Source organism: Phacochoerus africanus, unplaced genomic scaffold (genome assembly GCF_016906955.1).
Source record: "Phacochoerus africanus isolate WHEZ1 unplaced genomic scaffold, ROS_Pafr_v1 Scaffold_20, whole genome shotgun sequence".
Classification (NCBI taxonomy): Eukaryota; Metazoa; Chordata; class Mammalia; order Artiodactyla; family Suidae; genus Phacochoerus; species Phacochoerus africanus.
The window spans coordinates 121,198-127,716 of NW_025927392.1; positions in this window are offsets into that span (position 1 = coordinate 121,198).

Here is a 6,519-nt window from a genome sequence, read left to right on the forward strand (position 1 = left end):
AGAGTAAGACTTGTAAGCCTGGTTTGATAAATGTTTTTTCTTTTCCTGAGTAGGTATTTGAACCACCTCCCCAACTTTGAGCTTTTTAATCTAGTCCCACTCTATTCTCATTTAGCAAGATTTAAATTGTTACAATCTACTTTAAAAAAACTAGTAAAGATTTATGGAGCACTTAACTACTTATGTGGGGGCTGATACCCTGCACATAATGTGCAGAATTACACATGCCTCTTGCTCTGAGGTAGTGTTCCATCTAGTGGGGGAGAAATTAATCCAGTAATGACACTAATGATTATATGGTCAAATAGAGATCATACTTGGGGGAAAAAAAGGAACACAGATATTTTGAAGGAAAACTTTTGGGTTGGGGCAAATGGTGAGGTTACAGATAGGAAATTCTTCTGGGGAAGTGATGCTAGAGGTGAGATATGAACAAGGAGGAATATTTAGTAAGGCAAAACAAGCAGAAAATTAGGTATCAAGTGGGGAGATCCTTTAGCAAACTTTGAAAGCAGATTAGAATAACTTTGAAAAATAAAAATATGTAACATTGGAAATTAACTAAAATCTCAAGATCTCTCAAATCTTTAGAGTCAGAAATTATTTTTAACTTAGTTTTTAGGTAACAGTCTGGAGAAGTGTCAGCTTCTCATCAAAATGCATAAGTTGTCTTTGTCTGCTCAGGCTGCTATAGCCAAGTGCCATAGACAAGGTAGGTTGTAAGCAACAGAAGTCAACTTCTCAGTTTTGGAGGGTGGAAATCTGAGATCAGGGTGAGGGTCCTGTTTGGTGACACAAACTTCTCATTGTATCCTTCACATGGCAGAAGGGGCTGGAGAGCTCTCTAGAGCCTCTTTCATAAGGACATTAATCTCCTTCATGAGGGCTCCACTGTTATAATCTAATCATCTCCCAAAGGGCCTACCTCCTAGTAGCATCACACTAGGGGTTAGGATTCAACATAAGAATTTGAGGGGGACACAAGCACTCCAAATGTAGCATAAGTTCACTTACTGCCTACCAAAACATAGACTCTCAAGTCTATGCTGTAAAACACACATGAATGCTTCCTATTACAGATGTGCAAAGATGGGCTATAAACGTTTTTCCTAAATTTAAAAAGGCTTTATCACTCAGGTTAAATTCACTTCTATTACAGAAACAAGCTATACATCTCAGTGGCTTGGTCCATATCTCACTTATGCTCTGCCCCTACTTCGTCATTGTCCTCACTCTGGGACCTATACTGATGAGGGAGCAGCCACCACCTGAATGTTACCAGTCAACAGGTCAAAGACAAGAGTGACTGGGACAGAACTCTTGCTGCCTCTTCAGGTTCCCAGCATTTCTCTTGGCATTTCATCAGCCTGTGGTCACATGGCCAAGCTTCCCCTCAGTGGAGTGATGAAGCATATGCCTCCCCAGGAAAGGGGACAGATGAGCAGTGATGGTCTCTGCAGTGTCTCACAGGAAGCTCACCAGTAGAACATGGGGATGTTTGTTATCCACACATGAGCCATCTGAGAAGGAAACAGGCTTGGGGAATTTAAATGATTTGGCCAAGGCCACATAGCTGATGGCTTGTGGATCTGGATTTCTCAGGCTGACTCTTTATAGTCTTCATCATGGCCTCCTAGTAATGGCATTTCTCAAGCATCTTCTCAAGATCTTTTCTTTATCCTCAAGCCCTTGTCTGTCACCACCCCCTCGTCTCTGCTTTTACTATTGTCACTTCCTCTACTGGCTCTTTAGGCTGGGTCTGCTGTCTCTCCCCACTGCAGTTATAATATGACCAGAAAGCATGTCTTCCTTGTCCTGCTCACCACATTATGACACTATTGGAAATTGCTTAATGGAAACCAGTACTCATTATATTAATTAATAAACCTATCAAGGAACACATAGTCTTAGCAACATTGTAGGCACTAAGGAATCCTAAAGAGAGTGCCTGTCATTAAGGAGCCAGAAGGTTGCTAAAGAGAAAAGATTTACTGTCATTCCTGAGAAAAAACTTGACTGGGATGGTGGCACATTGTGAGGTGTGCCCGGTTGGACTGTAAGGCATGTGGATGTACACAGACAAATGAGCCACTTGGTTTATAAAATAAATCTGATATGGGTTCTGAATGTGTAGTCACTATCGAAAGTTTAAGGCATTACATAAGAATAATGAAGAATGGAGAAGACAAGTGTTAGACTAGATGAAACTAATACATAAAATGCACACAACTAAACACAAAACATTTAGTAGATATGTCCCAAATTTGACTGTATGTATTTAGAAGCTGACAAGAGAATTAAGTTTGTGGTTATTTCCAAGGAATATTTGATGAAAAGTTAGATGTTGTTTGCTTTAATCACTTAGTGTGAACAGGTTAATGTCGACAACATGAACAGTGAAATCAAAGATGGTATGTGTTAACAGGTACCATGCCGTAGTATGTAAGCTTCAATAAACTAGACAAATGCAAGGAAAATTGAATTAAATTCAAGACATCCTAGGTAGAATTTTCTTCTTTAAGTATGGGGGAAAAAAAGTAGCTTATTGAGGAGTTGTTTCTTATGGGAATTATGGGTATACCACTTTTTTTTTTCAAAAAAAACAAAAACAAAAACAAAACCACTATGTTTTGCTTTGTATTCTTTTTTGGCTGTACCCATTTCATATAGAAGTTCCCAGGTCAGGGATTGAACCTGAGCCACTGCAGTAACAATGCTAGATATTTGACCACTGAGCCACTCGGGAACTCCAGCAAAGTTTATTTTGAAGATTACCTGTTTCCATCCATGCACTCACAGGTTCTACCTGATAATGGTGCCTCCTCCATTTTTCCGGTTCTAGTTACTGACAAAAGTAAAGAAAAAATCTCTCTCTGTTCTTTTTGCCTCTATTCATGCTTTTTCTTCCCTTCTCCTCTTGCAGTATTTCTGAGGGAGCCTGAGTCAGAGCTGCCAGACTGACTGCCTGAATTATGCAGCTGCTGTCTTTTGAGAGCCTGAGGCAGAGAGATAACTTCAGAATTTATTTAAAAGTAAAGTAGGATTTTTTTTCATGTTTTTCCTGAGACCCTTTAGATGTAAACAGGTACTAGACCTGAATCAAATGGGAAAGAAGGAAAATAAATTATCAACAATACCCTTAAGCTATAGACCTGCTTTCCTCATAAATACATCTTCCAATGCACACTTAGTATTTTAAAAGGTGCACATCTGAAAACATCATCTAATATCCCTCCTGACATTTTGGCTAGGGCTTTAAAATGTTTTAGTTTTTCTTCAGTTCATTTTTGGAAGAAATTGGTGAGAGAGGTACAGTAAGAACTGAGGCTCTGTTTGTGACTAGATGTTTGGTTCTTGGAGGATTTGGTCTCCTCAGAGACCTGTTGCACAAAAGCTTGACACAGCATTTACATTGTATTCCATGTGAGTGGGGCCTGCAGGGGACATCGTAGTACACAGTGTAGATGTTGCCCCTGAAGTTGTCCCGCATGATGGCTAGGGGTCTCAAGTGCTATTAAAACAAGGAATTTTGGGAGTTCCCATTGTGGCTCAGCAGGTTGAAAATCCAGTTAGTATCCATGAGGATGCAGGTTTGATTCCTGGCTTCATTCAGTGGGTTAAGGATCCAACATTGCCATGAGCTGTGGTGAAGGCTGCAGATGCTCCAATTTGGTTTCTATGGTTATGGCATAGGCTGGCAAGTGCAGCTCCAATTCAGCCCCCAGCCTGGGAACTTCCATATGCCACGTGTGGCCCTAAAAAGCCCTCCCCCCAAAAAAAAGAATAAGGAATTTCTTCTAGGGACAGTCAGCATTTGATAATAAGCAAATGTGCAAAGAATTTTCATTGACTTCCCTAGTTCCTTTGACCTATTTTTTTGACATATCTTTAGTCTGAACTGTACCTTTCAGTGTTATGCCAGAGCCCTTTTGTATGAACCAAGGAAATGGTCCAGGCCTTTCCAGAAAACCAGCTCTTTCCTGCAGCTGCAGGAAGCACCTACCAGAGGAAGAGCCGAGGGAGGAACAGCCTCCACACATGGTTTCTAAGAGCTTAGCTGTGAATCAGTGTGTCTTTGCCATGGCCAGGGTGTGCCAGGAAACCTGGATGTGGCATGAATGATCAGGGGAAGAAGTCTCACCCTATTTTTGTAGCTTCAGCCATTCAGTGCTTTCTTTGCTACTAAAACTAAATAGTGAAAGTTCATTAGATTTCCAAATGTATGAATAATCTTACTGAAATATTTTTTACCTAGAAGCTGATGGATAAGACTCCTTGCCAGGCCCCCAAATTGGGGGGAATCCAGGTGCATTCCTCTCCCTTTCAAACCAGGGCAGAGAATAATTTAACAAGGTTTGGATACTGTTTTCAAATAACTAGGGAAAATCCCATAACAATTGTGACACAGAAGCTTACATTTTTACATGAGGTATATATATAGCAAGCAGAGATATTTGGGAAAAGAATGGAGGAAGCACTGTTATAATGATAACTTAAAATCATTTTATAATGCATAATGCTTTACCAGGCATCTTTCTCAAAATCTCTTTTTTGTAGTTGTTGTTTCTTTTTTTAGAGTGTAGTTGATTTACAATGTTGTATCAGTTTCAGCATATCTTTTTATTCCTTAGCACAAAACTGTGAAGTTGATTACATTGTCCCCATGTGTCCCTCAGGCTCAGAAGTTATGTGACTTTTGCAAGAGCACATGGCCAATAGGGAGCAAAAAAATAATGTAGATAAATTCTTCAGGCAAAATCCTCCATTGTGCTTGACACGAAGACTATTTCCAACTCCTCAGGGCTACTTCCCATTGCAAAGGAACTGTTAGCATCATGAAACAAAAGTGATAGGGTGAGAAAAAAGGCTTTGGAGGAATTGATGGTGCATCTGCCTTCCACAACCCCAGAGCATGAGCAAAAGCTTCATTACAGATAATTAATAATAAAAGTAGAATTATATACATGTAATAATTATACATATTTTATAATAGAGATATATAATAATAAAATAAGAATATATAATAAAGGTGACTGGTTCTCAAGCTCTGGCTCTCACCAGGCACTGTGCTTCCTGCTGGTCACCTGTGGTTTCTTGGTCTACACAGTAATCCTGTGGGATTTCATATTATCCCCATTGTTCAGGAGTTTAGAAACATTAGACAACTTGTGGAAGGATATGGGTTGTTTGGGGGCAGAGGCAGGATTCAGCTCTGTCTAAAGCTGATACTCCTAACCTCTTATGGAAACATTGTTGGATGACTTACATCTGTGTGGTGATATGGTCTGCCTAGAATTGGGCTATGACCACTCTGGGGTGAATTAACCCCACATACTGTGTGGGGCTGGGACTTGTGAATGTACATTACCTTGCTGCATATTGACAAGAGTAGAATTCTCCCCTCTCTTTGTGAAATAAATTGATGCAGAGAAAGAGACTGGGAACTTTGTAGCAGGTCTCTTAGTGTTACTCAGTTAACAGTTGCTAACAAATCCACCTACATGGACTAAATATTCAGGATGCTTAAGGCACTATTCTCAGCACTTTGTGTGGATGTTCTCATGAAACACCTCTCACCAACTTGTTGAGGTAGTGACTCTTGTTATCCACATTTCATGATGGGGTTAAGGGAGCTTAAGTAAATTTCCAGATTCCAAGAATGCTGGTCACCCCAGACCAGTGCTGAGGACAACAACAGTTTTATGGGGAGAATATTTTTATTTGGGACTTTGTATTTATTTTATATCCACTTCACTGTTCTCTTAAAAACATTTTAAAGAAATTTATGTGTTTCATAAATTTTATAAATTATATATTTTATGAATTTATAAATGTATAAATTATATAATTTGTATAGAAATATATTGTGATTTATATATAAATTTATAAAATGTTATAATCTATTTGTTGAGGTATGGTCGATGTACCATATTTTGTAATATATATTTATCTTATTTTCTGATATGTAGCAAAGTGAATTCATTTTATGTATATATTCCTTTTCCATATTCCTTTCCATTATAGTTTATTACAAGTTATTAAATATAGTTTCCTGTGCTAAATAGTAGAACCTTGTTAACTATTTTATATAGTACTTTGTATCTGCTAATACCAACCTTCTGATTTATCCATTCCCTTCATCCCCTTTGATAACCATAAGTTTGTTTTGTATGTCTGTGACTCTGTTTCTGTTTTGTAAATAAGTTCATCTATATCATATTTTAGATTCCACCTATTGGTAATATTATATGGTACTTGTCTTTCTCTGTTGGGCTTAACTTCACTTAGTATGATCATCTCTAGGTCCATCCATGTTGCTGCAAATGGCATTATTCTTTTTTATGACTGAGTAGCATTCCATCATTGTTTTTCATGACTAAGTAGTATTCCATAACATCAGTAGTATTCCATACTGAGTAGTATACACTCTCACATTATATATATATATGTGTGTGTGTGTGTATGTGTGTGTGTGTGTGTGTGTGTGTGTACACTCACAAACACATCTTTATCCATTCA